This window comes from Nipponia nippon, unplaced genomic scaffold (assembly GCF_047370975.1).
Source record: "Nipponia nippon isolate SJK-2023a ecotype South Korea unplaced genomic scaffold, ASM4737097v1 scaffold_4, whole genome shotgun sequence".
Classification (NCBI taxonomy): Eukaryota; Metazoa; Chordata; class Aves; order Pelecaniformes; family Threskiornithidae; genus Nipponia; species Nipponia nippon.
In genome coordinates, this window is record NW_028262358.1 from 126,638 (window position 1) to 154,178 (window position 27,541).

At 48.4% G+C, this 27,541-nt stretch overlaps 2 protein-coding genes across 9 annotated transcripts in view; both read right to left on the reverse strand.

The window, feature by feature from the left end:
- The window catches only part of RIN2 (Ras and Rab interactor 2), an 84,791-nt gene extending 70,119 nt beyond the window's left edge, over nucleotides 1–14,672 (reverse strand). Inside the window, exon 1 of one of the 6 annotated variants that reach the window (XM_087777221.1) lies at nucleotides 14,322–14,650. The gene's annotated coding sequence lies outside the window, so the exon portion shown is untranslated. Of the gene's footprint in view, nucleotides 1–12,960; nucleotides 12,981–13,517; nucleotides 13,537–13,973; nucleotides 14,119–14,321 lie in introns of those variants that run through there. The other 5 variants (XM_087777227.1, XM_087777223.1, XM_087777224.1 and 2 more) reach the window with 5 other exon arrangements.
- A 282-nt stretch (nucleotides 14,673–14,954) lies between these two features.
- The window catches only part of SLC24A3 (solute carrier family 24 member 3), a 197,734-nt gene continuing 185,147 nt past the window's right edge, over nucleotides 14,955–27,541 (reverse strand). The window contains exons 16-18 of one of the 3 annotated variants that reach the window (XR_015708927.1): nucleotides 24,319–24,396; nucleotides 22,128–22,931; nucleotides 14,955–19,997 (exon numbers count right to left, since the gene is read on the reverse strand). The gene's annotated coding sequence lies outside the window, so the exon portion shown is untranslated. Of the gene's footprint in view, nucleotides 19,998–22,127; nucleotides 24,397–27,541 lie in introns of all 3 variants that reach the window. The other 2 variants (XR_015708928.1, XR_015708926.1) reach the window with 2 other exon arrangements.

The following is a 27,541-nucleotide window of genomic DNA, read 5'->3' on the forward strand; positions in this document are numbered from 1 at the left end:
TGGCATTTTACACAGCTTTGAGCAGCCTTCTCATCTCTCCCCCTTCTTCCAACATCGCATTTGTATTTGAGAAGGTGATCCAAGATCATCACCCCAATAACTCACCTATCTGCTTCTTTCCTCAAGCCCCTCAAAAGACCAGGACATATGCACTCCCATATATAAAGAGGGAGCTATTGATGTTACAGCCACCAACTGGCTCTTACAGTAAAGAGAAAGGCTTAAAGCCTCTCCCAGGCTGTCTTCATCCAGACAAGGAAGAAAGACAGTCCTCCCCCTCCCTAGATTTTGGGATGAGCAGTTTTCCCTGCTCTGTCCAACCTCTTTTTGATCCCCCAGTGGTATAGGGAATATCATCATCACCAAACTTTGCTTCCTCAGCAGCATCAGCAGTCACATCAAGACCCGTTTGATTACTACTGAAAGTTTCTCTTTCCTCGCTGGATTTATGAGTTCGTAGAAACTACTAGCAGGGGAACTCCTGAAGAAGGAAGTGTGGGTGTTTAATTCGCCACTATTAGTTTGCTTGTGTAAACAATTTGTTTTCTCTCTCCTGGGACAAAGTGTTTCGAAATAAGTGTTTTAGAAGAAAATACGCCTCATTTGTTGCAATGTGAAACTGGGTCAAAGTACTGACAACAGCAGACCATTCTGAAGTAAAACACGCTGGTGACCCCGCATGTTTACTGTATCAGGGGGTATGTTATGTACATAGGTCAGATAAAGAGTTTGTTAGTGTCGCTTTTTTCTTTCTGATCTTAATCAAACGCTATCAAACCCAGAAAGTGAGGCAGCAGTCAGATGACAAGGTATTTTCTAGGTTTAATTCTTGCTGACACGCTGGTACCAGAAGATTCCCATGACTGCTAGCAACCAACATTGGCAACCATTGCGTATGGGGAGCTGGGACTAAGCATACTGGGATGCAGGTTTACTTGGTCCTTTTACAAATGAAAAATTAAGTTGTTTAACAGCTAACAAATTCCATCATTCTCTTTCTGCAGATAATAAAGAGAAAGCTGCCAACGGGTGAAAATAGTTCTTGTGGTTACATACCACAGTTTCAAGACTTAACACGGCATTATTTTATTGCTTCTACATCTGGTGCCAGTTATTTTTATACAGCTTCTTTGTATAAATTCAGCAACATGAAAAAAAAAAAACCCTTTCAAAGTCTATCAACCACTTTTAAAATAAACACCAACAAGTTCATTTCTCTCTATTCTTCTGTACCTCAGCTATGATGTATCCCCTGCACAAACACAAACCCACGTCTCTGGGGAGTCACAGATCTCTCAAGTGAGTAACTTGACCTGCTGTGACTGAGCTAGGGGAACTCAGTTCACCCCTAAAACTCATTCTTTCTTTCCCATTCTGCCTTCCTTCCAAAACCATAGCACCAAAAGGCAAATCAAGGAGGAAATAAACATTTTTCTTTCACCGTTCATGGACCGTGACCTCATGTGGGCAGGATCGCTGTCCTCTGTCTCCTCCTACTCACGAAGTCCTACCCCAACACCTACTGGAGGAGGTGAACACGAACAACGCCCAGCAAGGAGCTGGTATCAGCTTCCTCCTAAAGACAGAAATCAAGCATGCTGCATTATTTCCCCCGAGGTCTGCACACAGGACAGCTGGAGCTGCCCGGAGAGACCCTGCTGAGGCCAACGCCCCCCGCCCCCCCAGTAATTAGCTGGCATTTGATGCCGAGTACCCCCTGACAAGCAGGAAAGCATAAGCCCAGAGGGACCGCTGGTCCGCTCCTCCCATCCCCTCCGTCACCAGCCCGGAGGGGCTGTCACAATCAGCTGGCCTTCCTAGTGCCGCTACAGGGTTCAGGCGGGAGCAAAGCTCTTTCGCGTGCCTTTATAGCCCAAAGTGTAACAGAAGCAGCTGCTGTCAGCCGCCAGTCTGACTGCATTCAGCTCTTGTTTCCCACATTTATTCGTCGCTTGAAGGGACAGAACCAATTTTCATCCCCTTGTCCCCTTCAGATAAAAGTTATATTTTGCAGAATATAACTGCAGCGGTCCCTCTCTTGTCCAGGGAATCTATTGTTCAGCAATGCATAGTGGAAAGAGAAGCAGATTGTAATCCAGCTTTAAAAGCATCTAAATCACGTTTCATTCTGCGATTCCGTTTCTCCTTCCATGCTTTTGCCCATCCTGCCAGTGGCATGTTAGTCTAAGCTTTCTACCATTGCTTCTTTGTACAGCACCCAACACTGACCACCCGGGGCTACCAGCACTGCAGAGTTCAGCAGCAATAGCTCCTTGTTTGAGGCCTGCGGGCTCAGTGAACTTTTGACAACTTCTGCTCGTTAATCTCTTGATCAGAAATGCATTCCAAGCCCATGAGCACCTTCAAACAGCTGCCGTGCTTCTCAGCAGCTTGCCACAAAAAACCACCTCTCTCCAACCTCCTCAAACGCGAAAATTCACACAAAAACATACCTATCCTTGCACTCACACATTTCACACCTACATACAAATTAACCGACACCAATGTATCATATTCAGGCCTTAATTTGCCATCTCATGACCACCAAGGCTGGAACTTAAGAGACTGCCCCTGGAAATGATAACTTAGCCACTTTCCAACAACCCAAGACATTTATGTGTAGCCTTGGGAGGTCCGTCATTTAAATGATGATCCTCTTATGTGCAATTCGCAGTTAGCCTACACATTCACAACACAGACCAAAGAACCAACACACTAGAGTGGCACTGATGCCAGTGCAGGTACTTTGCTGAACTGGATCTGAAAGAGGAAGGTCTAAGGCCTTGCTGGGGTTAATGACTGTTTGAAAGGCAGGGAAAAGATGCTAGCCTAGAAATAGGTTTAAGTAGCCAAGCAAATAACCATATTGCCTTCAATTAAAAGCTGGCAAGCTTGAGACAAAAAGCTTTTGACTGACAACCAGCTTTCTATGCTAGCCACCAGGCAGTGGATGAATAAAAGCAAGGGATTCCATAAAATGCTGGAAGAGTCACCCTATGGGCATCATACGTAATGAACTCTGCCAAAACTTTACGTAGGCTATCTTTCTTTGGAGATGGTACATTCAGACTAAGTAGGGCTTTACAGATGTCAGGGATAGTGTATACAGCCTGGAGGTTGTTAGACTTGGTGTTTCATTTTTCTCAGGACCTTTACCATAGTTTAAAGAGTTAAACACAATCTGCTGGCCTATGCTGTATTAGCGCTCATTTAACAAAGTGCGGCAATTAGGAAAAGCACAAACAGAGAAAAACTCATGGACCATTCATAGCTAAAATTACACATACATAAAAGTACAAGCACCTTGCTGAATGGAAAGCTTACCGAGCATGAGCTGAACCTACGATCTACCTTTCTTAAATTCGTTGTCCTTTTAACGCACCAGAGTCCAGTAAAATGTTCCAAATGAAGATTTCCGCTAGTGAAATAAAGGCTGTCTTCCCATTCTGCTGGGCCCAAAGGGCATGCTCCGCCTCGACACAGAGGCAACACTTGTAAGCAGTGTTACGAGCCCGTCCCGCCTGGAAGGGAAACGTCCTCGCAGACAGAACCGCGCAGGGAACGCGACGTCCGCCCGCGCGCGCGCGGGAACTGGAAGGCCCAACAAAATAAAAACCCACGGAGTCTTCCCAACACCACTGATGCATTGCCTCCTAGCAGGAGCTTTAACTACACTGATAAACACGTGCCTTTGTGAAGGAAAAGGTGGTATGAAACAATGTGTTGATATTAAGACTACCTTCTTCAATTCACTGCTTCCAAGTTAGTGTCTCCATCCAGCAATCCTCAGTCAAACAAGCTACTCGGCTTATCCCAAGGCTCAAGACTTTTCCTTAGCTTTACCTTCCATACTCCAGTGGTGTGACCAAAAGCCTGCCAGGAACATTACTATTAGACGGTCAACATTAAAACTAACAATGTTTTAGCCATTATTAGAACGTCATTAGTAACTACTGAAAGACAACTGTCACCTACTGTCTGTCCTTAAAACATGTAAAACAACTTTAAATGCTAAGCAAAACACAGAACATTATAAAAGCAAGGCACAGAACATCAGTGAAATTGAGAAAATATTACGTATTCCTTGGCCTAAAATAAACCTTAAATAAAAGGCTGAATTTAGACATAGCTCTCAGGCTGTGATACTAAAAAAAGAAAAAAAAAAAAAGCCTCCAGCAGCTCACCGTGGAGTAGTAAATGCAATGGTTCGCAAGTCTAGACTACGGCACGGCAAACAGACGACTACCAGCAGTGAAGGAAGATGCCCGGTATGTCTGCCAAAAGGGCGCGCGCATGCTAGTATACTATCTTTAGCAAGGAACACGACATGCAAGACAGAGCTACACCGCTTCTCTGGCTTCCAGAGCTGTTGTTAACCGTATGGGAAATACACTGTAAGTGATAGCTAACACATGCCCTGTCATTCATGAAATACCAAGGGATGAAATAACTTTTTTCATATAGACATCAAAAAATGAATCTGCATTATAACAAACCAAGTATTTACCTTGGCAGATCATACCTTCTAGAAAAAGGCTGCAATAAAGTTAAATATTTTAAGGGACATACTGCAAAACAAAAGCTGATCATATCTTTGTAGGGAATTCCTGCCAACACGGATGAGCTGTGCAACAAACATGAATTAAGAATTTTTACGGAACCACTAAATAGAAGATTTGAATTAACCAAAGGAAAGCTAGCTGCTCACTTGATGGTCAATCTTCATTTTTTTTCTCTGATCAAATAAGCCAAAAATTCCAAGCAACACAGTTTGCAAAGAAGTATATACTACATAAAATGAAGACCACTGATACAAGTTAGAACCGAGGCCTTCTGCATAACTCCTCATGACAAGTTGGGAAGACTCAAACATTGCTGCGGTGCAATAACTTTTGTTCATTGTTTTTATTGTATTAAAAGTTCCTGGATTCTACCCCACTTTAAGGTGGAGCCACAGCCTGTTTCTCACACGGCAGGGCAGGCAGGGACGGCACCTTTCTGGGACACAGGAGAGGGGCCAGTGGACAACCCACATTTGTAATTGACTTAACTGAACAGTTTTACAAGTCTGACAGATTTAACTAGTGGAAAAAGTTTACTCACGGCTCAAAGATAATTCTCTAAAATTTCAATTGTTTAAAAGCAGTTTAGGGAGACTTCAGCAGCAACTCCCCGGACGAACAGACATTCAGGGAAACGCTTCAGGATATGAGTTTTACTGCAGCTACTATTGAAGTCAATCAAGTTCAAACTACTAGCAGTGAAAGTCACAGGACTGAGAATTCACATTTTCTACTCACACCTCCCAAAACCGAACTCTTGTCAACTTCCAAAACAACCACCATTTTAAACAGCTGTCTCTACACAGATGCTAGTGAAGCCCACGTCCAAAGCTGGGGTTATACAGCAAACAAACAGGTGTGGCCCTTTGCAAACACACTGCAAGAACCCTGGCTTCCTTCCCCCAAGCTATTCCAAGTGTTCAAATTATGATTTTTCATCTTGCATTAACTACCGTGAACACTGTGAAGAAATTATCTTTAAATGCCCAGCTATAGCCAAAATAGCTTACTACAATTTACTGAGTGTTGGGATCTCATAGTTGCCAGTATCTAACTGTTTTCCTAAGAAATTACACTCTCAGCAAGTTATACACCATAAAGCCTGTCAAGGCCCCAGCTGGCAAAAGGAAGCATGCTTATTTTTGTGAAGGTTATGGTTTTGTTTTGTGGTTGTATAAAAAAAAAAATAGAGAAATTACGTTTAAAAAGAAATTAAGTTTAAAAACTTAACTTCTTTGCAAAAAGTGGTGAGCAGTTTCCCACACAAGCAGATCCAAACCTGGCAGCAGGGATACCCAGACCTCAGCCTGGGACTTATTTAATTCCTAAGGCACAGTTATCACGAGGCTCACTTACAGAATCGGCATGAAGCTTGAGTAAAAAGCAGCACCTTGCCACATCGGCCCAGGGGCACAGGTTGAGGTGGAAAACAACAGCTGGCAATTCTGTCCATTGCTCCACACAGGAGAAACCACCCCGTGCCAGAGCATCTGGCTTTTTTGCCTTAAGCGCCGGACCAGGCATCTGCCCGGCAGGAAGATAAGATAAGAGAGGGTACTCCTCTAAGGTAAACAACATTCCTCCACGTACTGACTCGCCGTGCTGCTCTGATCACTCATTCAGACCTGCCTTCTGCCATCCTCGCATGCTCCACAGCTCTAAGTCTTCACCTGAACCAGTAAGCTCAGGGAGGAACACAGGCAAGTTAGTCAAGCAAGTATTTCCATTGCTTTCCACACATTCATTCTCAAATGTATTTAAACACGTATTTTGACATATGCTCAAAGCATCATCCATTAAGAGAAACTATTAAGCAAAGGATTAAGAGGAAGACAAGGCTACGGATCCGCAGGCAAGTTAAGAAAGGGAATGTCAGCATATGCAATACATGTCACGTGTGAAGGGAAAACCAGTAAGACTTTGGGTTATTTTCATGTTGGAAGTATGTTTCAACAAAGTCAAGGTCAAAGAGCCCAGAAGTTAATTACTGGAAAGCACGGATTTGTATTCAGCAAATACAAAGTAGAAGCCAAAGACATTATTTTGGATGCAAAAAAAGTAAGAGAATCATTTAAAAGTCCAAAAAGTTTTTGTTTTTTCTTTTCCTTTACAAGCCACTTGTGAGACCATGTTTAGAGCACTGTGTTTAGTCCTGGGCGTTTGGCCAGATGACATTCACATTCTGGAGCGGGTGGAGTGAGGAGCAAGAATAGCTTGCCTTTTTTTTTTTTTTTTTTTTTTTTTTTGAGGAAAGCCCCTCAGAATAAAGCTGTTTCTGCCCCTAGGGCTGTGTACACGAGATTGGGGGAGACTCTTGTTAGCATCCCTCAATTTGCAGTGCTCTGCTGGTTGTAATGAAGCAACAGTAATTTGCAGCTAAGGATTTGTCCCTTAGTTTTTAAATACCATACAAAACAATTCAGCGCTTTCAGACTTTTCAGAACTCAGGAAGACAACACCTGCTTATGTGCAAAGCAGGGCTTTTACTCTTCAGAGACAAGTCACAGGTAAGGCATTTTCCAAGAACCTTCATTTGCAAGGCTATCTCGGAAACCCCCTTCCAAGATCGGACGGAAAAATGCCAGACTTCCTTTGTCTCATCCTACCCTCTTCTTACACATCATCTTCACAGACCGGAATCCTCCATGGCACAGCATCATCGACAGTCTTTTCATGCAACACCCGACACGAATGGGTTCGCTAATACCAAATCAGATATGATAATTACATATCACAGAATACTGTTATTCCTGCCAGAGGACTGGTAGGACTCCAGTAACTTCCTTTTGCTACTTTCACTCTATCACGGCAAGATCTTCGTACTCCTCTCCCATATTCACACTGATGGTAGAATCCCTACCAGCTTCAAGGAGAACAGCATAGCATTAATGCTCAGTAATTTTCGACTGAGCTAATTGTTTAGAACAGCATTTCCAAAAAAAAAGCAGAACGAACCTACCGAGAGAATGTGACTGCAGCTCCACCATTTCTTTTCCTTCACGTGCGATTTCTCTCTGCTGATCTCAAGGCAGAAGAGCAAAACCACCAAAAATCCACACCTGCTTTACCAGCCAGCTTCTTTGCAAAGCATTGCAGTAGACGGATGACCATTTTCAAATAATTGCAAATCAAACTAACTTAGACTGACTAGCAAACAAACAAAAAAACAAACAAACAAACAAAAAAACCAAGAAACCAAACATTCCCCAACTTCTCCTAAGCACGCAACGAACGGATATACTATCGGTCTTGCAATTACAAGACAATCAATTTTAGTCACTTTTATTAGAGAACATATTTAAATCTTTCTACAAACTTTCAATAAATGATACGTGAGAGAAAAAAACAAAAGGGACAGAAACATGGCTTTAGCCATCGTGCAAAATTGTCAATTTTATTTAAAAGAGTTAAGCATGGGCTTTACATACATAGGCTCATATAACTACAAAACACAACAAAAAGTTAGAAAAATAAAACCAAGCTCTTGGGCCCGATTCAGCATTCATAACTAATAGCATAAATTCAGGAGCAACTCCCTTGAAGTTAACAAAGTATAAAACTTACTGTCAAAAGAGGAGAACCAGGCCCACCCTCTGTCGACTGAAGAATGATCCTCACAAACAACGGACTTTCCAAGCATTAGAGATCCTGGGAGTGCTATGCTACATTATCCTGCTTTTTGTTTTGCCTGAGAACTTTAGGCAACACCACTTGGCTGAAAGGAGGCAGTTACCAACACTTCTGTGCTGCGACTCCTGCCTGCTTCCTCCGCCGCCTCGGGCACCAGGTGCAGGTTGTGGAGTCACCCCACTGCGGAGCCGAACGCCTCCTCTCTCGGCCACCAGCCCCTTCACCAGCCCCCTCCTCCTCCTCCTCCTCACCCAGCTCCCAGCCAGGAGCTCTTCTCAGCCACGACACCCTATGAACGGGAAAGGCAGACCAGGCCTGCTTCCGCAAAAAGGGCGTCAAAGGGGAGGCTGGGCCAGAGCTGCTGGAGCAGTGGGGCCAGCCCAGGGCCCGCCATGCTTGCCCACGCCCCAGGGACCACCGGGGGCACAGGCCGCCGCCACAGAGGGGGAGACCCTCACCTCCACCACCACCAGCCGACCCCACAGCTGCTCGGCTGGGCAGGCCAGAGGAGCACACCCATCAGGACAATGCCTGCTGCTTAATGAGTCGACCCTCATCCTCTCTGATGAAGCACCGCAGGCCACAGGGTGACATCTCACAAAAATGGCCTGTGCTGCACGAACGCCTCCCTGTTACTGCATTCTCACGGGGCAGCTCCACGTGCACCACCTGCTCGCAGAGCAGCAGCGCGCGTTGCACGCATGCTTTTCACGAGGGCTGCCATGACCGGGTCAAGCAGCGCAGCGCCCGGGTGAGGAAAGGACTCGTGCTTGCACGCTGCATGAACCTTTGTCTCCCTCTCGCCAACCACATCGTCAGCAGGTGCTTTTCAGGGCAGGAGGTCCAGTGTGGAGGCAGCCATGGGCTGAGACTAGCCGTGACGCCTGGTAGGTCCTTCACCACCTTTCATTTCTGCAGCAGCGTTCCATAACAAGGCGGTAGAGGAAAGACTGTATGTGTTTGTCTTGGTCCATCTACAAGAGGCCCTCTAACCCAAATTAAAACAGGCTGGGTTACAGAACAGAACGTCCCTCCTGACAGATAAGTATCACACGGGGCCCAGACCAAAAGCAGGATCAGACCACATAAGCACCTCAGACTCCGCAGCCAAGAATGCAAAGCGGTAGCAGCCACCCTTCCACAAACAAACCGTGTTGGGGCTCACAGCAGCCAAGAGACAAAGAAAATTCCACGTCCCTGCCAGCCCTTTCTCCTTGTCCTGCTCAAACTGCAAATACTCAGACTCAAGTATGGTAGGCTGAACCAGCGTGCCTTAGGATTGGGTAACTCCAAGTGGCAGAATATCAGATAAAACTAATGACCCTAAGTAGTCCTATTCTAGGTCATAAGCACCATAAATGCTAAGAAGTAGACATGACATCTTTTCCAGCTCTCAATAATGGGCTCCACAAGAAGACATGGGATAACTGTATGGCATTAAGCCTCTTGCTGGAGCATTTTATGTGTCAGGAATAATTTATATTCAGTGTTCTAAACTAAGACAGGTATTGGAAATTTGAGCCTCATTCACCCCATTCCTACTACATCACCTCTGCACTTTGTTACGCAATGACTCAATTTAACACAGTGTATTGGGTTTGTGTGGCAAGGTTTTGGTAGCAGGGGGGCTACAGGGGTGGCTTCTGTGAGAAGCTGCTAGAAGCTTCGAAGATGTCTGAGAGAGCCAATGCCAGCCAGCTGCAAGACAGACCCACCACTGGCCAAGGCTGAGCCCATCAGCAACAGCAGCAGTGCCTCTGTGATAACGTATTGGGGGGGGGGGGGGGGGCAGAAACCTGTGCAATTGCAGCCAGAGAGAGGAGTGAAAATGTGTGAGAGAACAACCCTGCAGACACCCAGGCCGGTGTAGGAGGAGGGCAGGAGGTGCTTCAAGCACCAGAGCAGAGATTCCCCTGCAGCCCCTGGTGAAGACCATGGTGAGGCAGGCTGTCCCCCTGCAGCCCACGGAGGTCCACGGTGGAGCAGATCTCCACCTGCAGCCCGTGGAGGACCCCACGCTGGAGCAGGGGGATGCTCAAAGGAGGCTGCGACCCCATGGGAAGCCTGCGCTGGAGCAGGCTCCTAGCAGGACCTGCGGACTCGTGGAGAGAGGAGCCCAGGCTGGAGCAGGTGTGCTGGCAGGACTGGTGACCCTGTGGGGTACCCGCACTGAAGCAGTCTGTTCCTGAAGGACTGCACCCCGTGGAAGGGACCCACGCTGGAGCAGTCTGTGAAGAACTGCAGCCCGTGGGAAGGACTCACGTTGGAGAAGTTCGTGGAGGACTGTCTACTGTGGGAGGGACCCCGCGCCGGAGCAGGGGCAGAGGGTGAGGAGTCCTCCCCTGAGGAGGAAGGAGCGGCAGAAACGTGTGATGAACTGACCGCAGCCCCCATTCCCCATCCCCCTGCGCCGCTGGGGGGGAGGTGGGAGTAAAGTTGAGCCTGGGAAGAAGGGAGGGGTGGGGGAAGGTGGTTTAAGATTTGGATTTATTTCTCATTACCCTACTCTGATTTGATTGGTAATAAATTAAGCTAATTTCCCCAAGTCAAGCCTGTTTTGCCCGTGACGGTAGCTGGTGAATGATCTCTCCCTGTCCTTATCTCAACCCACAAGCTTTTCGTTGTATTTTCTCTCCCCTGTCCAGTTGAGGAGGGGAGCGACAGAGCAGCTTTGGTGGGCACCTGGTGTCCAGCCAGGGTCAACCCACCACCCACAGCATGCCAAACACTTAGCTACACTTCTGTCCCCTCTCCCGATACACACTACCAATTGAATGATAAGGGACTTGAACAAAACAAACGGTGTAACTGGCAACACTTGACTCTGCTTAGCATTCTCCCCAAGCAACTCTTAAGTAAGGAATTTCAGACATTTTTGAGACACATCTCGATAAATCTCCAGTTGCAGATTAGAGGTATGTAAACCTCTTATTTTCAAGATCTGTATGGTATGCCAAGTATTTAGAGCCACAGGCAAGTCCTGCACAACCATGGAGCCTGCAATACACATGACCACAGAACCAGTTTTCTGTATGGTGCTCCCCTCTGCACTTAGATTCACCAGGTCTGGAAGGTAAGGCTGTTTGTTGCTGTTGAACCCCTTTCAGCTCCTGACCAGGGCCCCTTGTGATCCTACAGGGCTAATAAGCTGTGACTGCAGTTTGGTAACGTGTGTTAAGAAAAGGACTGAGACCATATCTACTTCATAGAGTACTCGATCAATTCCCTCCCGCTGATGGGACAGGAATTACATTACTTACCACTATGATGTGAAAGCTACGTTTTTCTAGTAGATAACAGAAGCTCTTTAACTGCTATATTGACAGCACTGTCCTGCCTTTTTTTTCTCTTTAAAAGCAGTGGTTCCCTTGTGAAAAATTCAGTCACCACACCATTCATTCAGTGCCTTGGTACCTACTATGTTTGATCTATCTTTAGAAACAATCAAAAAATGCCCCCGAGCCTTAAGTAAAAGAGCTAGTCATCTTCTACATTAGACATACTTGAGAGCAACAGCAGCCAACTTTCCCGGTCCTGTTCGCCAGCCACCAAAACCCTCACACAGCTGATCGCACCCTGTATGCTTCGGCAAGCTAGGGAGGGGGACGCTGGAGCAGCGTTTCGCACAGAGACCACGACCAGACCTCCCAGCGGGGCCTCAGAGCTGGAGCGAGGGACACCGAGCTGGCTGGGAGTGCAACAGGGCGGTAGGGCAACCCGCCAAAGTCAGCCACGAGAGCCCCCAACACACCTTACCCAGCTGTGCCAGGGGCACAGGCTGCCAGCAGACCCCTGGCCACCACAGCCTCATACCACTCATAGCCCTGACACAAGAGAATTTGAACTTCTGGGGGGAAAAAAAAGAAAAACAAAAACCAAACCACACCACATTTGGGCCACCTGTACTCCAAATAGCAGAGATTATGCACTCCTGGGTTTGCACCTTGTTCAGCACAAAAGTCTCTCAAGCCATCAGAAGTTTTTCAAGCAACCTTGAAATCCTGAAGCTTAACAGGATCAATTTCTCAGCACAGACTAATATTTACACTAGCTGTCCTTTTAAAGCCTTAGCCACCTACGTTACAGCTATGGCTCAACCAAGCCTCGACAGACTGACCTACCGGGGTACCTTACCCTGGAAGCCCATTTCCAACAGTACTGCCTGATCCCAAACCTGGTGAGGGGCAAACACAAACAAAGAAATCCAAACATTTACAAGTTTACCAAATATAAACAGACTGAAACATACAAAAATCCTTTGAAGAAAAAAAGTCCGCCTCTAAACCCATTTGGTGAGTGCATTCCTAGCAACACACGAGGATCTTGTTCCACACAGCTGCTCCATCACCATTTTCAGAACAGTCAATATTGCTGATATTCTTGGTAATTATTACTTAGTTCATGTTTTTAATTAACACAAAGAATGAGGCAGTGGATTGAATACAAAACCTCTCAACGAAATTAAACGCATCCCATGATTACATATGGCGCAACACAGGCGACTGTTCCACACAAATGCCTTCAGAATCGCAGCCCAATTTTCTTGCGTAGCTGTGTGATCAACAGACAACTCTATTTACCAGAGTCTCCCTGCTCATCTAATTAAATAGTCAGGTCCCAGGTAAGCTGTTAACAATTAAATCTTTTTAGAGCTAAATAGATATGAAACTAATGAAACTCAACATAGATCTGGCCTGAGGAAAGGTAGGAGCTTGGTTCCACGGCTATACCGGCATATTTTATCCCAACAAAACACAGAACTACTCACAGCGTCAGCGCAGACATAGCTGAATCGAAGATGGAGTTGCTGCAGAGGGGTAACGTCTACAGCTCCGAGCACCTGCCCTTCCAAGCGCTGCCTCATCAGCCTTACAGCCTACGCCTGGGCAAACGTGCGCCCCCGCAAAGGCGACGAACCCCCGCCGCTTGCCGAGCCCCGCAGCTGCTCCCCACAAGCAGCTCTAACGGGGAAAGGGCACTCCTGCAAGCGCTGTCCCGTTCACCCCCGGGGCTTTCGCCTGCACAGAAATACCAGGTGGAAATCATCTTTTGCTCAGTCCTCATCAACACAGCTGTGCTGGCAAAGGCACATAAAGATGCTCCTTACTTAAAAGCGCTGAAGGGTTACACTTTAGGAAATACGCAAATAAAACAAATGAGAGCCGAGTAGCTTGGAAGGATACAAAGACAAAGGAATCAAGCTAACAGACGACAGTACACCTTTGCTTTTCTACATCTACCAAATCAGACCTGCGTGATTTGAAATAAACTTTCACCATAATATTTATAAGGAAACATTTAAGAGGAGGAACTGGCAAGACATACATCGTATCCCTGTCTCCTGGGCCCCGGGAACCCCTATTCCAGTCGGAAAAGGGACGCAGATGCCCAGACCGAGAACTCTTCTTCAAGCCCGGCTGACGTACGGCCCGCAGCGCGTGCGGCCGCGCTGCCCGCAGCCCCGAGCCGGGTCAGCACCGCGCCGCGGCCACGCAGGGAGCGTCGGTCCGAGCCCGCGTGACCGAGCTGCGGAGCAGGGAAGAGCAGCAGGAGGGAGGCGGCCCGGCCGGCAGCGGGGTCCCCCAGCCCCTGCGCAGAGGCCCGGGGCCGAGCGGCGCAGCACCAGCCGCGGTGCTGCGGGCCCTGGAGCGCGTCCCCCGGGCACCGGCGCGGGGAGACCGGCCCGCCCCGGCCCGCCTTGGCCGCGGCCACCGCGGGAGGAGGCAGCCCAGCTGGGGAGGGGGCGAGGGAGCGCGCACCGGCCGCAGCCCGGCTCCTCACCTGCGTCCCGGCGGGGCGGACGGCGGCGCCTCCCAGCACCCCGCGGCCCCAGCGGCCGCCGTGGCCCCGGCCTGCTCCGCGGCTCGCCTTTCGCCCGGCCCGCCCGCTCCCGCCGCGCGGTTTCGGGGAAGCGGTTTCAGGCGGCCGCCGCAGCCCCGTCCCCGCGAGTCCCCTCGGCCCGGGGCCGGCCCCGCTCCCCTCCCCCCCCCCCCCCCCCCCGCCGCCCGGGGCCGGCCCCGCTCCCCCGCTCGCCCCCCGGGGCCGGCCCGCCCGCGCACGCCCCCCCCCTCCCCCGCCGGGCCGCGATCCCCGCAGCCGCCCGGCTCCCGCGCCTCGCCCGCCCCTTACCTCGCACCGCCGGCCCGCAACGGGCCGCGCTGGCGGGAGCCGCCCCCGGCGGCCGGGCCGAGGCACAGAAGGGGCCGCGGCTGAGGGGCTGCGCCTTTGTGCCCGCCGCTTCGCGCCGCGCCGCTCGGCTCGGGCCGCCCCTCCCTTCACCCCGGAGCCGGCTCCCCCCTGGGGCCAGGCGCCTGCGCCATGCGCCTGCTGCCGGCGCCGGCCCCCCGCTCCGCTCCCGGCCCTCCCTTTGCAGCCGCCGGGCCCGGGGCGCTCCGCACGGCCGGCCTGGCGACGCGGTCCCCGCCCGGGCCTGCAGCGGGGCGGAGGGGAGCTTCCCGGCGCCGCTCCCCCTCCGCCGTCCCGCCCGCCGGCCGCGGCTCCCTCCCGGCCGGGCGCAGCAGCAGGAGCCGGTAACGGCATCGGGGCGGCCCGGGGCGGGGGAGCCAGGGCGGGCTCCCGAGGCGCCCCCGGAGCCCGGGCACGGCCGCGCCTCGGGCCGACCGGGCTGGGAGCCGGCAGGACGCCGCGCACTGCTGCTCCGGCGGGCGGGCGGCCCCGCCGCGGGGGCTGGCAGCCCGCGGAGCCCCGGCTCCGGCTGGAGCCCGGCGCGGCCTCCCTGGGAAGGTGCGCTCTCCGGTACCTCTGCTCTGCCGGCGGCGGGATTCGGCCGATGCACGCTTGCCACTGACTTCAGCTGATGAACTGGGGAAAACCAGTTACAGCAGCGATGCCGTCGGGATGTGCACGTTCCACAGTTCGTCCCGGGATCCTAACACTCAGTGTTTCACGAGTTTATTGGGTTTATTTCAGTGCAAGTTATTTCAATAACAAAACAACGAGAGCAAGATTTTCCTTCCAGTCTGGCAGCTGCTTTCTCCGTAAATAGAATACCCATTAAAAACGCCAGCAGCCACACTGAAGACAGCAGCTGACATGTCAAGCGTGATTAGGCACATACTACGAAACACACCAGTGGAAAAATCTACTTAAAGGCGGCATAGCAATCCCAAAATTCAGACCGTTAAAATGAAGGGCGGATGCCCACCTAGCTTTGAGGAAGTAGGACAAAGCAACGCTGTCTTATTTACAAGGCGGTGACATTGACGTTAACCCACGGCTTCCATGAAAGCGGCCATTAATCTGCAGGCATAAGAGACCTGGTTGGCTCGCGGATGCAACCACTTAATGCACCCGAGCAGCTTCTGTTGCTGCAGTTTTCATGTAACCTATAGCCGTCTTTTGACAGAGAGGTGTGAAACTCTTCTGGCGTGAGGTGGAGGCAGCTGAAGTAATCCTGCCCGCCAGTTGTGAAAGCAGTGGTGAGTTCTGCAAGCCGTCCCAAGGGCCGGTGAAACCTCTCTGCTCCACCTGCCACGCATACCACACACAACGTCGACATTAAAAAGCATTTATCACGAGGGATACTCTGATTGACTTTTCAGTCCTGCTACCTCTGGAAGCTGCTGGTGTTTATTCAGGTAGCCTAGTAGATGGTACTAAAGTCCAGTTCTGCAGTGCCTGGCTTGGCACAGCTGTCGGAGCCCTTGGCTAGCCTTTTACAGAGAGGGGGGAGACACCACTGCCCCCCAAAAGCATTTGGGAGCAGTTCAGTAAGGTGCCTGCCAGCCATAGAGGAAAACAAGAGCAAACAAGAGGCAATAAATGAGAGGCAGGTTAGGACATAGCCAGTCCTGCCAAACTGGAGCAGAACTGAGCTCTAAGGACTGGAGGAGATTTACTGGAAAAGACTTTGCTGCATACAGACTTTCAGGCACCTGAGATACTGGGTGAAGTTTCATGGCTTGTGTTTCTTCTTTATCCTTGATTGAGACCCCCCCTCAATCCAGCTGAGAGCATAGGCTTGGCATGATTTTCTATACATACAGTAAGCCTGCAGAAAAGCAGATTTTTCCAAGCCCTGAATGGCTGGGCTACATTTGTCATCATATGGGTGTAGGGCAGAGACCACTGTGTAGGCAGAAGGCTTTGGCGGGATGCCCTAGAGGATCTGACTAGTTTGGACGAGAAATAGCTCTTAGCCCTCCCCAAGCTGCTGCATCACTGTATTATACAGCCCGGTGAGGTAAGGGAGGCTTTCCCATGTAATTTGGTTTTGACTGGACCTGGGCAGTATGTACTTCAGCTCTAAAAATCAAAACACCTGTTTCTTATTTCCATTGCAAGTACAGAGGAAAAGAGCGTTAGTGGGATCTCCAGTGTCTTGAGTAGATACTGAGGGGATAGGAAACAGACTGTTGTCATGCCCTGGCAACTGCAATGAGGAGCAGCAACGATTAATTCCTTCAACGAGCTTCTCTTGTGGTAGCCAAGATTCCTACGTCAAGAGACTTTCCTCTTCCAGTGGCTCCTATCCTAGAAGCCTGCCACATCGCCGTGAGCTCTGCAGGAGGAGAAGAGAAACTGCAGCACTTTTCTGCAGGACAGGCAGATGAGTTACTGGGATCTGTCTCCTGCACGCTGAACACGCTGCTGCTGCGCCACAGGAAGACCCAGCCGCGGAGGTGCATCACCCCCCGACTTCCAGAGCCCGGTCATGTTCACCGATGGCTTCAGAGTGATTTTTTCTCACGTTAAAACACGACGCGTGTTTCAGTTTATAGCACGTGACACTTTGGGCTCTAAGTCGCATTTCTTGTTCTGATTTGCAAAACAACATCGGCGCTCAGCTGTGTTTATAGCAAAGGAGGAGGGAGACGAGAATCAAAATGCATGAAGGAGGCACAGCAAAAACTGCTTAAGAGCAAAACACACCTAGGTGTTTTGTTTAGTTTTCCTAATGACTTTTTCATACAGTGAGCAGAGGAGACATACACTTACACATATCGAAAGAAAAAAAAACACCAGACCAACCCACAAACCGACAAGTGAACAAAACCCACAGAACTGAGCTAACTAGTTTTTCTGCAAGCTGTAGCAAGGCTGGTATTGGGATCCTGAGTTGTTCTGGGCTCAGGCATGACCTGCTATGTACCATGAGGACGAACCTCTCCTTGTTCCACCTCTTCATTTTCCAGATCCAGAGGATACTCCATCTTCATCAAAATTTCGGTGTCACAGAGAGTACTTCCTAGTTCGGGATCCACTAGTGCTGAGGCAGACAGCTATCCTGAACCTGTAAGCCGCGTACTCCAAAACTTCATCCAGCCAAACTTCATACGTGTCACAAGAGAGACACGATGAACCTCAAAAAGCTGAGTGGAAGGAGAGTGCCAAGAGAAGTCCCGGCAGCTGGGAGCTCCAGCTCCCCAGGGCTGCGAGGCGGAGCTGGTGCAGATGTGCAGCTGGATCCCAGGCCAGCGCAATCCATGCCTGCTTCTTCCCACCTCTGGGGATTCCCCAAAAGCAGCCCTTCCGACATAGCCTTGCTGGTGCTGTTCAGGCTGGCTATCTGTGAGCATCGCCTGCTCTACTGCTAACCCATGCCTGCCTGGTACATGTGGCAGAGCTATCTTGCCTCCTCCCCCCCCCCGATAATTTCCCCTTTGAGAGCAACCTCCTGGCCATGTTACACTGCTCAGCGTGAATGAGACAAACGCCTAATATCACTGTAGGCGAGGGCTTTCCCTGCATCTGGATAGGACAACGATCCTGGTCCTTTCAGGTAGCCTGAGCTGAGCAATCCTGCCAATAGGAGAATAAAATGGAGCTGATCATTAATTTGCTGGGGCCTGACATCGGTGAGATGAGATGCTGACATCCTGCAAATGAGAACGCGGTTAATCTTGTTGCTGTTTGGCACCGTTTGAATTGTTGCACAGACAGAGCCACCGTTTGAATGAATGGAGCAGGCAAAGGGATGTGACTTAATCCCCGAGGGTGGGTTTTGAGAAGGCTGAAGGTTGAACCCTTTGACTTCTGCCTGATGGCTGCCTCTTGCCATTTCCACAAGCACAGACACCGATGCCAGGCAAAGAAGTAGCTTCAAACTTAGGTCTTACTTGCCAGTTCTCCCTTCTGAGGCAATACAGCAGTTCCCCAGTACTGCACTTTGCTTCACATCCTCATTACTGTATTTTGATAAAGTTCTTATTGCATAAAACCTTGCCTCGGTACTCAGATGAGCCTAGCATATTCACCCATGTCTTGTTCCATTGCTGCCTGCTTGCCCTCAGTGAAAAGCTTGACAATGATATTGGAGAATGTTTCTTGAAAGAGACGATGTCTTGTGGATTAACCTGGTTTTCAAGAGATGTCGGTTCCCTTCCCAGCTCTGCCTGCACAATTCTGAACAAGTAACTCTTTTTACTGGTCATCCCATTAACTGCAGGGCATCAGCATCCATTTAATAAAGTATACAGTGCTCTTGCATTTATTGAACTAAAGCTACACAAATGGGATAAAAATCAGGCTGGACAAGTGTTATCAAAAAAGACCCAGGTCACTTCTGCTTCTTCATATGGCCCCTCCAATATGTAAGGAGAAAACGTGTGTCTTCTATTTTCTGTACTCATCACAGAGCCGCTCTTTGTGCTTCAGGTTTTTTTTCCTTCTTTAAGGTTGACACCAAAGGACTGGAATGAAGTTGTTTATGATTGGCAGTCACTACATCCATGGGAAGAAATTACTCTTTTATTATTTCATGGTGCTGTGCTCTTCAGTTCAACTCTCTCAGCGTTGTCCCATGAAGGGAGATCTGGCCAACAGCTTTTCAACACTCTCCCACACCAAGACGGATTTCCATCGTGGGGTTCTGATGAGAGATCCGACAGCGGCTAGTCTTCATGCGTCTTCCTGACAGCCAGGAAACGAGTAAGTGGAAATGCTGCATAACTGCATTTCCAGCTCAGCAGCACTCACTTTTTACCTTCCCTCTCTTTAATTTGAAGTATGTTTTTGAAAACAGTATTTAAACAAAATGTATATCCATACAGGGATGTGGGAGCACTTCGACATCCCAGCTCTCAAAGAGCGTGTGGACCAGAACCCCAGGTTTCTGAGAAAGCCCCTGCAAAGTGCAGGCCGAGAGCAACCCGGGGCACCACGCAGATCCTGCCCTCTCTGAGCACCGTCTAAGGAAGACGCAAGGGCCGCGGCATCTGATCCCATCTCCTCACCGGCAGCCTCATTAGATCAGGGAGCAAGAAGGGAAGGCGCAATAACGAGCCTCCAGCTGCCAGTGAAAGCTCATTCCAGCTGCGTGCGTGCCAAAAGCTATTCCTTTCTCCACAGCCCGAGCCAAAGTGACACGGAAGTAGTGACGAGATCTCTGTCCAGGGAGACGATGAGTGCCAGACACTAGCTGTGAGTAATCCTCAGGAACTTGGGACGAACCAGAGCCATATTCTGATCCCACCGCTGAACGCGTATCTTCTTTATGTGACGCCGTGCGGGGAGGAGGGAAGGGGTGGTAGGACCTGTATTTGGGTAATCGCTTCCTCCCTCCACCTGGATTCTGAACCACTGATGCTGTCTCGGACCCACTGCTGGAGCACAGTGACTTGAGTTGACTGAGGTTTGGACATCAGTTTTAAAGTGCCTGAAGTACCAGCTACCAAGCAAACTGGCCTCTGCCTTCATTATGGTGGTTGTGGTACTGGCAAATGAGAACATGCTCTCATCATCTTCCAAAAAACACAAGCTGGCATTTCCAGTCCTTCTCTCGCAACTGTCTTAACTTGCAGGAGAGTAATGACTGTGAGTCATCCTTTCATCTTTACAACACGACTGAAGAAGGAAAAAGGGGGAAAAAGACAGTGTTTGTAGCCTGGCCATAAAATTGTTTGCTAAATAAAGTCAACTGTGCTTCAAATCTCCAGTTTCAATGAGAAGTGACATACGCCACACCAATTTATGGGAAAACAGATCACTAGGGAGAACTATGATTAACTAATTACTTGTCACTTCAGCATGATGTTTTAACAGTGTACTGTTTAACTAGATCCAACAAAAACGTAATTACCAGTATAATTTCTGCTTCTTAATTAATACTGTTAACAGCTGCCCATCGCTTCCCAAGACCTCCACTGCTTCACTATGCCTGCGTGTACGTGCATTTCTGTGCCCATAGGCAACGCCATTCTAAGGCGGCAGCAGGCGTTTGCTTTATTATCTCTTGGCAGCCAAACCAGACCACTACCAACCTGGAGGAGAATCAGGCCCTCCCGTTGCTGGGATAGCAACAAGACTGCCATTATTCAAGGGGAGGGGAAAAATGCCTGTAGCTATGTTAAAAGCTCTTGTCTTTATTAGCGGAAGCATTAACGTTTCCCAATGTGCTTTCAAGTCATAGTCAAGTATTTTGCCTTCAGTTTGGAGCTGCTTGTAAAAAAACAGCTAAGTCATACAAGGCCAATAACCTGAGGACAATCAGCTCCAAGCGTACCTCCTACAGAAGCGGGCAGAAGCTGGCTGGCGCAGAAGCTGGGGTGCAGCCTTGGAGTCTGAAGGATCTCCTGAGACTGATTTGAGAGTTAAAGCCCCTGCTTTTCTCCAGCGGGGAGCAAATTTGTGTATGTAGAACAAGAATACAGAGATAAACAATATTGGTCTACAGTGCCACTAAATATTGTTACCGTTCCTTAGAAAGGCCAAGCATTACAAAGTCAAATGGCAGGAAGCAAGAGGACAAAATAGTACCTAAAATGTAATATACGTCAGTCCAGGCTCCTAAGTAGTTATTGCCACGGACCTCCACTGTACCCAGCAGACTGCTACCTACTTATGTTTGGCACTTAACCTTCAGTCTGGAGAGAGCTGCAACAGCCAGGAGCGAGGACAGAGCCGCAACCGGGCCAGGTTCTTGAGACGCTGTCAGTTAACACAGACCCGTGTTCTGCAGGCAGCTGGGTTTGAACGGGAGGATCTCAGTAACAGAGTAAGTAGCTTTTTGAATAAGGATGCCAAGATCTGGCCTGTTAGGTTTAACATTTTAATCTGCTAAGCGTATCGCTGCTCTAATCGCAGCCACAGTGGAGTCCTTGAGTAGTTGAAGATTAGAGAGACCATCGATAATCCCTGCTGTGCTGCACAGATGAAAGCTATCAAGTGGATTTACGGAGGAAATAAGGTATATACAGAAACTCATTATTTTCCAGTTGAGACAAAACTATCCATTAATATCTGACACAGCATACTCTGGAAAACTGGACGCAGATATTGAAAATGAGCAAATCTCTACAGGCCTAATGCATATATGATGAACCAGTTATTAATATTCAATTCAGCAAGCTCTGTCACTAAGGAGGGATGGCATTCCTGTGGGTATTTGTAAGTCTATATGCCCTAGATGGCATTGCTCTGCAACATTAGAAAATATACTTCTAAAATCCAAGCTCTCACTGCAGCCAGCACAGAAGAATTTTAGGCAGGACAAGTGTTGATTTAAGTTCACACACACAAAGATAATAGTAGAGTTCTCTTTTTAACGTTACTTGTTTGAGACATTTCCACTGCAGCTGACAGATTAATTATGCCACTTTTTTTTATTTTTTTATTCATTCTTTAAAGGCTCACTTGTAAAATCTTCTTGTGCGAGCAGTTGCAGTAAGCAACTGCTCTGGTTTGAAGTGGTTTCATTGCACCTGCTCTCTCCAGGCTCTGGTATTTAATTGTTTTTGTTTATTCTGTGCTATTCTTCTCCAGCGATTTGCTTGGCACTGTGAAGAAGGCTCACACCAGTTACAGAGCGCCATTTGTTCCGACAGGCAGAGGCTGAAGACGAGCCTTCTCCTCTCTGAACGCTAGCTGCAGCCCACTTAAAGCAGCTGGGAGGGGAAGCAGGCAGATGCTCAGCTATGCTAAGAGGGCTGATTACCATCGCAGCAGGGAGGAAAAATACACACAAAATCAACATACCTGCAGTTTGTCCCAAGTCCTGTGTCTGCATACTTCTCTTTCCGAGGCACAGCCATATGTTGCCTCTGCTTCAGGAGCTTTCTAGAAAGCACGATGTGCTGGGAGTACCTGCGTGCATCCACTGCCCAGCACCAAGGATCAGGAGTTGCAGTTTCAAGGAGCTGTGCAGCCCACCAGCAACCTGAAGGCTGTCTAACAAAGGAGTTTGGCACTGAAAGCCCTTACCGTTAAGCACTCATTCTCCAGGGTGTGCTTAACATGTCTAGGCACCCCATGCAAGGATGGGGAGAAGCCTTGGGTGGGAAGCCTCACTAGCCAGCCCACTGAGCTGGGAGACGCCTGCAGCCGAACCCCCAGGGCTGTGGCAGAGTTGTATGGAAATGCCTCAGCCTTTCTGGGATGCATAACTTCATCTCTTCTCTGAAGAGGTGGCTCTGTCCACGGCTCTTCGCAACTGAATGGGCATCGCACTTCCTTTGGGACGCCTAAGCGGTGGTGGCAGTACGTCCTGCTCTGCAGGCACATGCTCTTTCTGTAGCCCGTGTCCTGGGACGCTGCAGCACCCAGAGGCTGGAGCACCCACATTTCGGGTGGAGGCTTGTCTCCAAGCTCTCCCTCGTTCGCTAGATTAACAGAAAGGAAGGCAAGTGCTTGAATTCCTCAGGCATGAGATAAAAGTTCTGGTTCCTCAGATGCTGCAGTCCACAGCGCTGATGCGGGCGGTTGTGCAGCAGGACCGTCAGCTGCACTGTGGCAGGTCAAGGCAGGCTTAGGGAGCAGGGTGTGGCGCCGGATTTTCCCTGGCTTTGAGAATAACATTTTGGAAGGAAAATTAGTCTGATGCTCTGGTACAGGTTAGGGTACGTATTGTAGATGGAGATATAGTATAATTTGTCTTTTGGTATAAAGGGAAGGAAAGATCAGCTACAAAACCTGCATCTCAGGGGTTTTTTGTTTGTTTTCTTTTTTGTTTTCTTTTTTTTTTTTTTTTTTAAGATGTTACTCCAAAGATTAAATCCAAGAAGAAATTTCCCTCAGGAGCAGAGACATCCATTAATCAGTCCTCTTGCAAACATGATTTTGGGATGACTGAAGACTTCAGAGTTATCAATCAGAGGACACTATGCTGAGAACACAGGCAGATGCAGTTTTGTTCAAGCAGCAAAGGATGTAATAAACAGGTCAAAATCAATTGGGCAGAGCCTGGAGGGAGATTGTTATCTGCAACTTACAGAGAAAAGACCTCTCATCTCTGGCAGCGGTATTTCAAAAAGCAAGTAGCTTTTGGGGTGGCAAAGACACAAGTTGGGCCTCTGTAAAGCAAGCCAGAAGTGACCTCCAAAGGGAAAATAAATAGGATTTGTGCCCTAGTTTTGCATCTTTATGATGGATAAGGATGGCCAGGTAGGAGAGGAGGGTTAGTTTTCTTTTCACCACTTTGTACTCCTGCTCTGATGTTTCATGTTTTGTTCTGCACTAAGAATTCACATCTTTGCTTAGGCAGGGTTTGTGATGGCTGAAGAATAATTGCAAAGATGACACAGCAACAGCTTCCAAAAAAGGCAAAGTGAATACATGAATATGAAAATACATACTCTTCAATAACTCCTCCAGCAAAAGCAATGATGGCTTGCCTTAACACGCTGATTTTCCTAGCTTTAATGAAAGCGGCTAGAAATTCAATTACTCCCCTGACCTCTGAAAACCAATTTCTAACTTTCCAGGCTGTAAGTTACCCATAATTTTTCTAACGTGAAGTAATCACAAGGCTGAATCAAAGAAGATGCATATTTGGCATATCACCTTGGCAGGGGGTAGGGAGTGAGAGTATCTTCGGAGTCCAACAGCCACCTGGAACAGCTCCAAATTGTGACGAAAAGCAAGATTATCTTTGAACCAGAAAACTAGTCATGGGGAAGTCTCCACAGAGGCACGGCATCCGTACGGATTCCAACATACCTTTTGGGTTGCCAGCACACAGAGTTGGAAAGCAAACAATTGAACCAATGGAAAATATTTTCAAGACAACTGCTGTGCTTGCACTGATGAAAGACATTTTCTGCATTAACATCAAAGGCTGCACCTCATCTCCGTACTCATGGACAGACACACGGGATCAGCATGCGTGCCTTCTCTGCACCGCACGACTCTTCTGCACCTGGAAATAGCTGCGGACGTGTACATAACTAACCTCTTCTGCCTCAGACATGCCACTGCTTCTCGTGGACCCGGTGGGTACTTCAGAAGAAAGATATCACTTTGGCAGTGGCTGTTACAAAGACATAAGCAAAGGTATTTTAGGTGAGGTAGCCAGTCCCAATCCCATGCCTTTTCATTCAAGGATCTCAAGCCCTTCTTTCAGAGAAAGTAGAACGGGAGGGGAGGTCAGCTGAAGTGTCCCAGCCTTCCCGTGCGACGAGACAGAAGCAAGGAGAGTCCTGTCACCAAGGCAGGCTCAGATTTAGTAGGAAAACTGCAGTCTCTGCTCAGCTGGTGCAGAGCATAAAAGCAGCGCAAGTATTTTACTACTTTACAAGTATGCCTTCTAACAAGCCCTTTCCACAGGTTTTCTGCAGCCTTCTGCAATGGAAACTGGCTACATCAGAACCACTATAATAGCAACTCCTCCTCATTATTATTCCAAGCATTACTGAAAATATTACTCCAGGAATAACTTCAGAGGGAGGGCTGGGTCTCACAACCACAGCTGCCAACGCTGAGTGGTCACAGGCACAGAATCCTGCCAGCTGGGAGACTGACAAGCAGCTCCCGCTGCCCTGTGTCTGAAGAGAACAACTGACTTCAGTGCAGTGATTTCAGATCTGTATTGCTGTAACAGAGCAGAATTTGACTCGTTATATGAGAGCAAATAAAATTCCCTCCGTGTATGTTTCTGTATGGACTCCGACACGTACAGGTCTCACGAGCCCGCTGACTTCTACATCAGCTACTGTGGTGCACACACCTTTACAGCAAATGCACTTAAGTGGCGGATGAAATAGTATAAAACCTCTCTTTTTGTCTTCCTTCACTCCCTAATTCAATGCTCAGGTCAAGCGAGTGGTACAAAGTATTGTCAGAATGAAGTAAAAAATGACTAAATCGTTGGGATTGTGACCCACAGGGGTGCTTTACTCCTATGTCCAAGCACACCCTGAAGTGTTAAGTTAGTACAAAGAGAGGATATTTTTATTGATAAACATTATATTGTCTTAGTGTAGATGTCCGACACATTATTAAATCAAATGACAAAACATTTAAAGTAATTCATTCTAATAAAACTTTTTGATATTCCATAGACAATAGTGCTGTGAATCTTGTTTATAGTATAACACATTAAAAACCACAGAAATACAAGTTTCTAATTTCATAGGTTACCAGCAAACAGAGAAAAATGCATGCTTTCATTTCTGTTAAATCTGTAACTTACACAGGCAAGTGGAACAGCTATGCATAGAAGACTATTCTACAACAAGCTGTAAAACAAACATACAGAAAGACTGACCTTATAATACTTGTACAAGTATGGCAAAACCATTGTAACTCATTTCAAAAGGTAACAAATGTTTTGTCTGTGGCTCCACCATTTTAACACTTCTAAGCCGACTGAATAAAAAGCTATTTTGAGTAGAATTGTATTACTAGAAACCACTGATTATTTTGTTTTCTGGCTGGCTGTAAATGAACATGCATTATATGTGCATTTGCACTCAGTTCCACCTACGTTTTCTTCCTCACGGTTAGAAGCATCACAGAATCCTCCCACTCCGTGAAAAGGAACCCAGACAGTGTCGTTTGATCCCAAATCAAACAAAAGGCGCTCGTATCAGTCACTTTTATTGCTGTGCTTCCTATAGCTTTGATGCCGTGACTGCACCATGAAGTAGAAACCTCATCACGCACACAGTTCAAAGAAATCTGGATGGTTTCATCACAGTCTGTTTTGGAACAAGCCACCGTAGGGGTTGCATTCAGCGCTCTAAGACTTCAGTACTGGTGCAAAACCAAGTTTTCCGTAACAGCTCCACGAAATTATCAGATCTTGAATAGCTAACTGCTGGGCCACGAGATGATTTAAACACACATCTCCCCCCGCAGTTGCTGGCCCTGGGGCTCTCCCTGCGTGCCCTGGTGGTGCAAAGCTGACTACAGGGTGCAGACCTAGGCTGGCTCTGACGGGGCTTACTCGGTCAGGGACAGCGCCCTGTAAATGCGACAGTTTGGGCTTGGCTCTGAAAAAGGCGGGAAGGGGCTAGAAGTGGCCCCCATGTGCAAAGAAGCCGGCTGTCCTTACACCAGCTGACTCGCCGTCTTACAGGTACGTACCTGCAAACTCGCCTCAACCGCGGGGGCACCGGTGGGCAAAGCCCTTGCAAGGAAAAGAAAACAAAGGGAAGGTTCTCAGGAGAGCCTGCGCCCAACAGCACCCACTGCCCTTTAGCGGCGAGCAGGGGCCCCACGCTTCTGAGGATTCAGCCATGTTTTTTAGTGCATAAATGGGAGCTATGAGAAGTGCGGAGCTAATGAAAGCCTGGTCCAAAAAAATGCTAGATGAGCCAGAGGAGGAGGAGGATGGGGGGAGGGCAGGGGCCCTGAAGCTTGTGCAACATACCTGAGGATTAAGGAGTCTGTCTGCTCACCTTTTTGTTCTAGTGAAATCCTGATTTACCAGCGTATGAATTCTCATTGCCACGCTTGTGCCGGGGTTGTAGGCAGAAGTGAACTTCACCCTGCGGGGCTGCTCGCCACACACCCGTGTCTGTGACCAGAGGAACCATGGACTGAAGGGAAGCACCAGTCCTGCCCTCCTGCACGCCCCTGTTGGCTGAAGCTCCGACGGATACACCCGAACCACTGCCAAACCTTACCGAGGGATTTCAGATTGCACAGGGCTTCGACAGACAGAAAAAAAACCCCCCAAGATCCCCTAAACCAAAACAAATATCTTCCTAGTTTGGTTTCAGTCTTGAAAACAAACATTGAATGTCAGGATGAACGTAATCTGCCATTCCTTTAGTCATCTCTTACAAATACTACCTGCCTACATTAAGGGCCTAGTCATGATTCTCAGCTTTACAAGGACAGTGAAGTCAATCAAACTACTCCTCAGGGGAACATTAAGTAACATTTGTCCCTAAATCTTGAATGCATGGCAAAGTTCACTGCAGACCAGCTCCTCTCTCAGATACGCAGATTGCTACTAGCATGTTGACGCAACCATTTCTGTAACAGATAAAACACATACTTGTGACGCTAGGATAAGAACCGAGTCAGAGACGTCGGTTTTTGGCATCTCTCTCCCCCTCTTCCTGATAAAGGGATGCAGTATTTCTCACTGGGACGAGATACCTTTCATCGGGAGGGCGAGTTGTAAAGACCAAATGGTATTCGGGCAAACCTCTGCATAAATGCAA